The 11,447-nt window shown below is 47.4% G+C and overlaps 2 long non-coding RNA genes across 3 annotated transcripts; one reads left to right on the top strand and one right to left on the bottom strand.

Annotated features, from left to right (window-relative positions):
• Nucleotides 1-6: 6 nt before the first annotated feature.
• On the top strand, nt 7-3,127 carry LOC104980456. The gene is made up of 3 exons (XR_824266.1): nt 7-224; nt 1,110-1,258; nt 1,365-3,127. It is a non-coding gene; the product is annotated as an uncharacterized LOC104980456 (long non-coding RNA).
• A 79-nt stretch (nt 3,128-3,206) lies between these two features.
• On the bottom strand, nt 3,207-6,867 carry LOC104980455. 2 transcript variants are annotated; one of them, XR_824265.1, is made up of 3 exons: nt 6,188-6,867; nt 4,911-4,987; nt 3,207-4,027 (listed from the first exon to the last, which is right to left on the bottom strand). It is a non-coding gene; the product is annotated as an uncharacterized LOC104980455 (long non-coding RNA). The 2 variants fall into 2 exon arrangements; XR_824264.1 differs by having other exon boundaries at nt 3,207-4,987.
• Between the last annotated feature and the right edge of the window lie 4,580 nt (nt 6,868-11,447).

The raw sequence follows: 11,447 nt of genomic DNA on the forward strand, positions 1-11,447 counted from the left end.
TGGAGGACAACCTGCGATGTGTTATTCAAGACAGCCCGTGACTGACGCGCTTGTTGTTGACAGAATCCCCAGCCCTGCCGTCAGCAGAGGGCTGACATCTACCTTTTGTCCTGTGCTGCAGATGTGTTCGGTGGAGGCAGAAACCCTCTACCAGTGCCCTCGCTTAATACACTCCGAAGATGCAACATGGCACCCCAGGAGGTGTGTCTAGCTCCCAGATCAAGGTGAGGTGGGGTCCCATTCACCATTGCCCCCCGCCTTTCCCCACATTTGGTCTGAGGGCTCATGTCTAGTTCTCTCCCGTCTACGTTTGTGTTTGATTCTGTTTTGCTAGAAGTTTCTATTCGCATCTCATAATGTGAAGGTAGTGAGACTATTAGATGTGAGCCACGGGGTACTCGGTAGGCATCCAACAGCCTGAGTGTTCCCTTGGCTTTCAAACCTGCCCTCTGCCCCTGACGTGCATCAGAGGCTTGTCCTGTCCAGTCCCTGGTCCTGGGGCCCCTCAGCCAGCCTTTCCATTTTTCTTGGCTGGCCAAATTAAGTGGGTCTTTGCAGAATAGGGGCTTCCCTGGTGGCTCAGGCGCTAAAAACATCTGCCTACAATGTGGGAGACCCGGATTCGATCCCTGGGTGGGGAAGATCCCTGGAGCAGGAAATGGCAACCCATTCCAGTACTCTTGCCTGGAAAACCGCATGGACAGAGGAGCCTGATAGGCTACAGTCCATGGGGTCGCAAAGAGTCAGACACGACTGAGCCACTTAACGAATTTTAACTTTTGCAGAATAGGATGACGGTGGGAGAGCTCCTGAGGGTGGTGGTCCATCCTTTGATGTGAAGATACAGTGGGAGTTTGGTTCACAGCCCCTGATAGCACTAAAGTCTAGTCTGTCTGCCCAGATCTGGAAATGCTTGAAAGAAAATCCTTTGTTCTAAAAACCAAACCTTTGATGTGTTTTTCTTTGTTACTGCATCTATTCTGGTGATTTCTAGTTGAGCTTGGATAAATTGGAAGCTTGGGCCTAGTCGATTGGAACCCTCTCAGTGATGCTGCCTCGGGAGAAGATGGTGCTGGAGACTAAATGCTTGTATGGTTCTTCCCTCCTAGGTCAGCCTTAGATCTGGAGGTGGCTGAGGAGGTCCCAAGTTCCTGAGTCAGTGACCTTGGGGTCACCTGGGATCTGGAATGGCTGGTATTTCTCCCTGAAGTGGGAACCGAGCCAGCTGGGAACCCACCAACCCCCTGCGGGTTGGCTGGTGAGTTAATGCCTCTGGCTGGGAACCGCCCCCTGGAGGGTTGGCTGGTTTAAGTCTACGCAGATGGGAACTCCCAACCATTGGTCTTGCCTGTCCTTTCCTGAAGGTCCCTATTGTTTATGGGCACCAATGGAGCAGAGCGTGGAGAGTGCCATTCCCACGTGAAGAGCTGCCCGCCATCTGCCCACAGTGTCACGGGAGCCGTGTTCACTCAGCACTAGAGATCCGGGGCAAAGCTGTGGGACTGGCGGCCTGGATCCCCTTCAGCCGCTCTGACTCCTGACAGCGGTGCCCTCGGACAGCGTAGACCGAGAAGGCTGGCCCAGTCCCTCGGTGACTTCAGTGAACAAGAGTTTTTCTGTTGAGTTGGCAGCTGTTTATGATTTTTCTCTCCACCTGCCCATTCAATAAACTGTATACACCCACCTCACCTGTGTTTTAGATCCGCAACAAGCCACATGCCAGCGAGGCGGGGCAGCGTGAATGTGGGTCACGGGCCAGATCCTGTTTTCACCCTTTAAGTCCTTCCATCCTGCTTCTGAGGCTAGGCATGCGGGCTGTTGTTTCAGGTGTTGTGTTAGAACAGAGGTGAACCACCTCTTGCTGGTGGTTGGCTCAGGTTAGGACCCGTAAGAGTAGAGGGCTGTGACAGGAAGCAGAGTGTCAGAGGGAGACAGGCGCTGATATCACTGGAAAAGCTGCGGGGGTAGGCTCAGCATGCACCTGCTTGTGTGGCCAGCTGGCCTAGCTTGCATGGAATTGAGGGGTTTCCCAGGACATGGGACTTTGGTTGCCAAAACTAGGAAAGTCCTGGGCAAGCTGGAACAAGTTGGTCAGCTTGTCTGGGGTGTAAAGTACACAGTATTGGGACTTCCCTTGTAGTCCAGCAGTTAAGAATCTGCCATCCAACAGGGGACTAGTTGGACCCCTGGCGGGGAACTAAGATCCCACATGCCTTGAGGCAATAAGCCCATATGCCAGTCAAACTGGGTGTCTGTCACTACAAACCAAAGTATCGCTGACTTTTCCTAAACTTGTGAGGTATGATGCTTCTTATTAGGGTATCCTATGATGGGCCTGCCCCTGGCATGAAGCCCAGCAGGTGGTGTACTTCATTAGGAAGACGCCCACTTGTGCTGGCCTAGATAACCCAGGAGGCCAGAAGCAAGGGGACCCACTGAACTCCAGTCAGTGTGTCTCATCCTTCACTCAGCTTCCAGACAACGGTCCCTTCTCAGAGGTATTTGTCAGTCTGCGTGTCTGCTGACATTAAAAATAAAGCAGCAGCCCCTGCGCACTGCAGCCAAGAAAGCCTGCATGTCGCAACAAAGACCTAGAGCAGCCAAAACTAAAAATTTAAAGCAATAGGCATGCCTCCTGCCAGCAGGAGAGGTGTGTGTGAAGTGGGCCTTTTTGGTGGGATTTTCCCTGAAAATATGGGAAAGTAGGTTTGTCCAATGACCTTGGCCAGGAAAACCCATGAACGGGAATCCTTTGCTGCCAAAAGATGCAGAAGCAGAGAATGAGGTTTTCGTAATCAAAAACAGCCTATGATTAGAACAATAAACAGTAACCTGCAGGAAACTTTCTTTGCCAACTAACCAAGCATTTCAGGATAACACTTGGCTTTGGTTCATTACCACTTTCTGGGGAAGTCTTCTCGTGCTATTTTAAAATTGAGGAATCTGGGGTTTGGAGAGATTTAATAGATTTTTGCTAAGAGACCAAAGAGGTGATGGAACCACAGTCATAAAGCAGGTCACACTTGCCCCAAGTCTATGCTCTTTATTGTAACTGAGTATATGTTAGTAAATTTCCTAATTGTATTATAGATCAGGGTTGCATTCATAGTGTAAATCCCTTTTATTCTTGGTGGATTATTTTAGACCAGGGGTTTGTACATTATGGCCCATTGCTCAGATCTGGCCTGCTGCCTGTTTTGTGTGTGTTTTTTTTTTTTTTAATAAAGTTTTACTGGAACACAGCCACACGCAGTCTAGCAGGCTGTTCTCTATTAACAACAGAAGTGTTGAGTAGTTACAACAGAGACAATATATTCAGCCAAGACTAAAAGATGTGCTTTCTGGCCCTTTACAGAAAAAAATCTGTTGGTTCCTGTTTTTGGCTCTAAGCTTGATGTAGGCAGAGACTGTGTTTTTCTTATTCTGATCCCACCTCTTCTAGCACTCAGCCCAGGGACAGAAGCCAGTGCAGGCAACTCAAAATTGAAATCATTTATTGGATAGATTTGTAGTCCATGTAGGAGCTGGGTGGTCTGTGGTCTCAGTGAGTCTTCTCCACCAATAAAGTAGTAGCTGCTACCGTTAGAACAAGGCTTTAAGCCCATTTCTGTCTGACTTGCTCCTTTAACCATGACATCAAATAACATCTACAAAGTTGCACATGTATGTTTAATGTTGAGCAGGATGCTTTGGGCTACATGGTGGTTGAACACTGCTCATATTTTTTTGCGTCATTGAAGTTTTCTCTAGGGGACCACAGGCAAGGGTCCCCTAGAGAGTTGGCTCCCCAGAGAGTCTGAGGACAGCTGAAAGAACGTGTAGGGATACGGGAAGGGGTGGAGGAAGTCAGGTGTGTCTTCAGGCGGCAGACTGAAGACATGAGGACAGGACACCCACGGGAGAAGAGGCAGCTTCGACCCCGCAAGGTCAAGGGCAGTCCTCTTGTGTCATCCACTCCTCCAGCCACAGTTACTTTTCCGTCGTCAGGCTAATCAACATCAACATTGGCCCCTAAGAACACGAAGTTCTGGAGAGAAGGCAAAAAAGACGAGAAAGATCATTTTCTGAGCCGCACGGCGTCAGCTTCCTGAAAGGGAAGCCTTTACAAGAAAATACAAGTTGTCACTAGAATCAAAAACCATCAGTCTACAAGCCAAGCCCTTGGAGGCCTTAAACACCGTGCCCCGCAGCTGCCTGCCCCTAGGAATTTGTCTGCAGTTTCCTGATCTGACTTCTGGAAGACATCCATGAATGCCCCTTTCCTGCTTCATTTTTTTACCCTCCTGGGAGAACCATGTACACACGAGTGCTGGTCGAGTTTATTCCCCTCACGTAATTAATTTCTAAGACTGTAGCCCCTACCTTGGAGGGCATATTACACAGTGATGACACGGGTAAACTAGTACTTCTGGATTCACGTCAGGAAGTGTCCTAGGCTTGTCCCTGGCTCTGCCCCTGGTGTGTTTCTTCCACCAGAAGGCATAGTCAGGTTTTCTCCAGGCCCACCCGTCCAGGGTGGGAGGCCTGGTCAGGGGCCTAGTGGGGGCTCACAGCCATGGACATTCTGGGCTTTTCAGGTGGCCCCTTATCAGCTCAAGTGGTCCATCTAATCTGACCCCTTCACACCCTCATCCTGCCTTCAATGGCTAACAGGCCTTGTACATTGAAGATGCTCCATTATCATGTTTGAACTGAGTTATTGGGAACTGAGCTATTTGACTGAAGCCAAGATTCCAGATCATCAAAACGTGTCATTTATACTCCAAAATTTAAAACAAAAATTCTTTTCCTATGAGGATTCGGTTCAGGATCTACGTGAGGGTCAGGGACTCCCCCAAGTATCCATCAGCCTTAAAGAAAATATCCTGGAAGGTCTAGAGCTCCCAATTCAGACACCACTTCTCACTGACCTCGTGGATTTGGAACTCCAAGCTGTTGAGGTAGGTGTCCCTTGGCAGAGGGAGTGGGATGCCCTCCTCAAGCTTTGCTGAAAGATAAAGAGCAGAGAGCAGTGGGCTGGTCAGAGGAGACGAGGGAGATGTGAAGATGCAGAACATTGCATTTGCAGCTGGCTAAGGAGAGAGCGGGCTGCTTTGACATGTGGCAGGCTACTGGATGCAGGGCACATCTGTCCACTCTTCAGCCTCTGGAGCTTCTACTGGCCCCTTCAAGAGCCCCCTTTCATGCGCTATCTAAAGTGGCCTGGGCTGGGACATGCAGTGAGAGGTGTTTACATGCAAGGACTCAACCCTGAGGACCAGCATCTCCTCTACTTTATCTTCTCCAGGCCAGTTTTGCTGCTCTTATCTCTTGGTCATAAAAGCCAGATGGTGAGGCCAGTTGGAGAAGGCTCTGGCATCAGAGGAGGTGCGCTGGGTTCACAGGCTGCCACTATCCCAAGAACTACTTCCATCACAGTCATCCAGCAAGTCAGCGACCTCGCCTCACCCTAGGACCCAAATGTGCTAACTCCAGGACTTGCCTGGTGGTCCAGTTGTTAAGAATCTGCCTGCCAACGTAGGGGGCAAGGGTTCAATCCCTGGTCCAGGAAGATCCCCCATGCCATGAGGCGACTAATCCTATGCACCGTTGCAACTGAGCCCATGCTCTGGAGCCCACGAGCCACAACTACTGAGCCCATGCACTACAATTACTGAAGCCCATGTGCCTACAGCCTGTGCTCTGCAGCAAGAGAAGCCACTGCAATGAGAAGCCTGAGCACCATAACTGGAGAGTAGCCCCTGATCGCCACAACTAGAGGAAGCCTGTTCGCAACAATGAAGATCCAGCACAGCCAAAAATAAAAATGAAAATGTGCTAACTCCAGGTGCTCTCCACAGCGCTACCTGGAATGTTCAGCCTCCCTTGGGCTAACTCCTTGTGCTTTGGGACTCAACCCAGCCCTCTAGACTGACCTCCAAGTCATGTTTAGCGCCTCCTCATAGCTCCCGCAGTCCTCTAGTTGCCACAGCTTTCTTCTGTGGTGTCATTTATCTAACCATTGTCATTTACATGTCTGCCTTCCCAACAACGTGTGAACTCCATGAGGGCAAAGATCGTGCATCGCTAATCCCCCAGCCACCACAGAAGAGAGGCTCACCTTGTTGAATGAAAGAATGAACCATGAATCCTACAGAAAGGGTAGAATTCAGCTTTTGCATGGGCAGGCTGTAGCAGCTATTCTTACCATTGAGAGAGGGGTACACAATGTGGAGTGCATAGTAATTGAAGATGGATTCCATCAAATTCACCTGGAGCAGAGAAGCGGCCAGAGCAAAGGAATCAAGTAAGACAAGAATAAAAACAAATCCATGGGAAGAACATCTGACTCCCCACTCTGAAAACATCAGCCTGTTATCCCATTTACAAAATAGAGGTTGACAATGACCGTCACCATGACACATAAACAGTTCCTCGCTCACAAATCCCAAATCTCTGAACTTCATTCTCCACGGGTGTACACAGGCACATTTTGTGACAAAACATGACTTGAACTGTCCTGGTGCTATTTAGTGGATGGTTGTTTTTTTTTATTCTACCTTATTTTAATGTTTTAAAATTTTATTGCAAAACTATGAGTGTGTTTGATTATAGAATGCTGCCCCAGATCCAGGGGGGGCATGCTCCACAGTACCTCCTAAAAATTCCCAGTTCTGAAACTCATCAGTCTCAAGGGCTTTTGAGAAGAGGTTGTGTCCCTGGCATTTGTTATAGTGACATATCCTGAGTGTAATATCTGTGAGACATTTGGTCAAGGTGTCTTACTGAATTCATTGCCCCATTTCAAATTGCAGTCCCCATTAGAGCTAGATGCTATTATCATTCCCATTTTATAGTCAAAGAAACAGGCTCAGAAAGGTTAAGTAATTTGCCCAAGGTCACACAGGTAGCAAGTGGCAGAGCTGATGGGCGAGCCCAGACCCACTGTCCTCCAAAGCTCACACTCTGAACATTCATGTCCTGCCACTCCTTTTGCCCTTCTTGGATGATTAACTTTCGGATGTGATATCCTGATTCCTGCAAGACTACAGTGCATCTTTTCTGGGATCTCGTTGCTTCTCCTGGAGCCCTCCCATGAAGCTTCTTCCCATGAAGCCCTGGTTGGAGAGGACATTCAAGAAATGCTGAAGGACAACAACTCACATTGAAGAAACCGATGTTGGAGTGCTTCAGTTCCAATTTCAGCTCACTGTGCAGAAAGAGAAGCACGGGTCACCCCACGCTGTGGCTGGTACTTTCTCCCAGGTTCCCCCACCAGTGGGGCATGTGGTACTTGTGGGCAAGGGCATTTCTGGGGGCTGGACACCCAAGGGTTCCTCTGCAATGGGCTTGTGGACTTAAGCCTTTAAGCATGCACTGTGTGGGACTTCCCTGGTGATCCCGTGGTTGAGAGTCCACTTTGCAATCCAGGATTGATCCCTGGTCAGGGAACTAAGATCCCAGATGCCACAGGACGAGTAAGTCCTTGCACCACAACTACCGAGTGATGAAGATCCCACGGGCTCCACCTAAGACCTGACGCAGTCAGAGAAATAAATATGAAGCATCCATTGTGCCTTAAGAAGTGACATCGTTAAAATAATGTTCGCTGAGGCTCTTTGATAACTTTAAGAAATTACGATAATGTAAATATTAACCGGAAAAAGTGGAATACAAAAAAAAAAAGTAATGTATGCCTCCAATGATATAAAAATGTATAAAAAATCTGGAAGGAACCATGAAACTATTAATGGTGATGATCTCTGTGTGGCAAAATGATGGGGGGTTTTGTCTGTTTTCTCTTAATACTTTGGTAATTTCCAATTTTTCCTTGCCATGAGCATGTGTTACTTTTACAGCATGGCAATAGACAATAAAAATGGGAAAGAGAGGCATCATAAATGATGCTGGCACGTTGACTCCGTCACTATAAAAGCCAAATCTCAACCCCCCCACCTGCCATATTGAACTCCCTCCTCACAGGCTTTCCCTTGGCTGCTGACCTGGTCCCCTTGTTCAGAAATTCTAATTACCCTGGATCAATCTCTGTTTTCTGCTCACAGGGCAGGGGAGTTTTGATAATTCCTCAGTAAAATTGTGTGAGGTCCTCATGAATCCTCCTTACTTTGCTGTCTCATACTCTAAGCCCTTGGCTGTCTTCTCTGACACTGCAGAGACCCCCAAGCCATATGCACAAACTTGAATTCCAGGACCTCCAAAAGCCCCAAATACTCATTGTTAACTTTTTATTTCTGTAGTTATTTATTTTAATTTGGCCACTTGGCATATGGGATCTTAGTTCCCCAACCAGGGATCAAACCAGTGCCCCCTGCATTGGAAGCACAGCCTTAACCACTGGACTGCCAGGGAAGCCCAGCTTCTCTTTTTAAAGATCTCTTAAGGAGATGTTCATTTTAACAGGGTCAGGGCGTTCTATGAGCCAACAGCATCTAACCCTGAGACCAGGAATTCCTTCTAGGGAACCCATTGCACGTGTACCTCAGCAGGGAGCAGAGCATAGAGTGGATGAAATGTGGGGCACAGGTGAAGGCTCTGAACAGAGGACACTGCTAGGACAAGTGCCTATTCATCCCCTTCTCTTCCCCAACCCATGGCCTCTTACCTCCCTGTGGTCAATGAACCAGTGATCCTGCTGGAGTTCACATTGATGGTGATGGAGATGTTGGTACTCTAGAGAAGCAAAAGAGGATGATCCAGATTCTCGGCCCATGAAGACATGCTACTGGGTCCAAGAGCGAGAGACAAATCTCCAGAAATAGATACCACAACTAGATGTGGGACATATGAGTGAAAAGCAGCTGCCTAAGGATTATGAGGAGGCAGGAGGCTGGTGGCTCCACAGATGACTTTAAAGAGAGGTGAGCTGAGGTTTCAGACATCTCCATCTTCATGGAAGCATCAGGAAGGGGGAAATAAGCCCAGACTAAAGACACAGAGCATGTGAATGGGGAGACTGTCCATCTGTAAGCAGGCCACCAAAAGTTCAGAGTCCCCAAGCCCTAGGGACATTTAAAGACACCAGTAATTAACATCTATGCTTAGTGATTAAGGTTGACCTGTTACAGATGTGGGGTTGAACCAGGTGACCGTATCTGGAGGCTCCATCAAGCCTGTCCTATCTATGATGGTTAGCTGTTCTACCTGAGTCCATTTCCTCTTTCCAGGAGGTAAGATCTTATCTGCAACACCTGAATGAATGTTTGTGGCAACATCACCGAACATCTCCACTTTGAAACCTGATTGATATCCCAGAGGCTTGTGGTAGGAAAAACGGAACACTGTTTGTGTCCCTACCAAAGGACAGAAGGCTGGCTGCTGCTTAGGCATGCTACTGCTACTGCTAAGTCACTTCAGTTGTGTCCGACTCTGTGCGACCCCATAGACGGCAGCCCACCAGGCTCCGCCGTCCCTGGGATTCTCCAGGCAAGAATAGTGGAGTGGGTTGCCATTTCCTTCTCCAATGCATGAAAGTGAAAAGTGAAGGTGAAGTCGCTCAGTCGTGTCCGACTCTTCGTGACCCCATGGACTGCAGCCTACCAGGCTCCTCTGTCCATGGGATTTACCAGGCAAGAGTACTGGAGTGGGGTGCCAATGCTGCTTAGGCATAGACAAGGTAATTATCAGTTTGAACAGTGGCCAAGAACTATTGAACAGGGAAGGGTCTGTGGCAGAGTCGGCTTCAAGTTTCGTAAGACAACCCACTGGACTACATTTCCTAGCTTCCTTTGCAGTTAGGAATGGCCCTGTGACTGAGTTCTGGCCAAAGCAATGTGTGTCACTTCCCGACCTTATCTTGGATTTCCCAGTCTCCAGAACTATGAGAAATAAATTTCTATTGTTTAAGTCAGCTAGTCTATGATACTTTGTCGTGGGAGCCCCAGCTAAGACAGCACTTGACATATATCATATCTGGAACTCCCCTGGCAGTCCAGTGGTTAGGATTCTGCACCCCCACTGCGGGTGTGACCCCTGGTTGGTAACTAACATCCTGCATGCTGAGTGACTCGGCCGAGAAAATGAAGGAAAAAAAAAAGGCGTCATTTTCTTTTGACCCCCATGTTTTCTGGTGAAAAACATGCTGCCATTGGAAAAGTTTTTCCCTTAGGGATAAGGTGTTTTTTTTCTCTTGCTGCTTTCAAGACTTTTTCTTTACCTCTAATTTTTGGAAATTTAATTATTACATGTCTTGGCATAGATTTCTTTGGGTTTATCTAGTTTGGAATGTGCTCAGCATCTTGAATCTGCAGCTTTATCTGTCTCTTGCGGAATCTGGGAAGTTTTCAGCCATTATTTCTTTGAGTACTTTTCAGCCCCTCCCACTTTCTCCTTTCCTGAGACTGATGGCCTGAATGTTAGATCTTTTGTTCCTGAGGCACTTTTCATTTTTTTTCTTCGGTCTGTTTTTTCTCTGTAGTTCAGATTGGGTGATTTCTACTGTTCTATTCTCTAGTTCCCTTATTCTTTTCTCTCTGGAGCTTAGCAATAAGTTAAATGTTAGTCACTCAGCCATGTCTGACTCTGGGACCCCATGGACTGTAGCCCGCCAGGCTTCTCTGTCCATGGAATTCTACAGGCAAGGATTCTGGGTGGGTAGCCATTCCCTTCTCCAGGAGATCTTCCTGACCCAGGGATTGAACCCAGGTCTCCCTCTGTGCAGGCAGATTCTTCATCATCTGAGCCACCAGGAAGCTATGGTAAAACAATTATTGTCTGAAAGTTTTCTATTTTACTAGACTTCGTTTTTCTGGTTCTTTGGGTGAAGAAAGGAGGGTTTTATTTTTTTATTTGTTTTTTTGGGCCCCACATACTGCCACACAGTTCTCAGATCTCAGTTCCCTGATCAGGGATTGAAACTGCAATCCCTTCATTGGAAGCAAAAAAACTAGAGGGGATTTTGATAGGGATCGTGTTGAGTCTGTGAATGAATTTGGACAATATTGCTATTTTAAAAGTTCTTTAAATGTTATGCTTTCTTTAAAAAGGTAATTTGATAATTTTTATTTATAACATTTTAATAGGTTTATGCAGGAGACACAAGAGATGAATATTTGATCCCTGGGTTGGGCAGATCCTCTGGAGTAGGAAATGGCAACCTACTCCAGTACTCTTGCCTAGAAAATTCCATGGACAAGGGAACCTGGAGGGCTATAGTCCATGCGGTTGCAGAGGGTCTGACATGACTTAGCAACTAAACAACAACAACAACGCTTTAAATTAAATAAATTTTTAATTTAAGTAAATGTAACAATGAGGAAGCTAAAAATTTCCACCTCAGCTGGAGTGAATGACTTTTAAGGTTTCTTGCAACTCTGACAATGTTATGATTTGATTAGCTGTATCAGGAAGCTTGGCTATTCAGACCAAGTGTGCAAGACCCACTCACAACACACCAGAAATAAATAGCCTTCAGCTACTTTAGCTGTGTAGTCTCCCAGTCCTTTAGCCAA

The sequence above is a fragment of the Bison bison genome, unplaced genomic scaffold (assembly GCF_000754665.1).
Source record: "Bison bison bison isolate TAMUID 2011002044 unplaced genomic scaffold, Bison_UMD1.0 scf7180017864500, whole genome shotgun sequence".
NCBI lineage: Eukaryota > Metazoa > Chordata > Mammalia > Artiodactyla > Bovidae > Bison > Bison bison.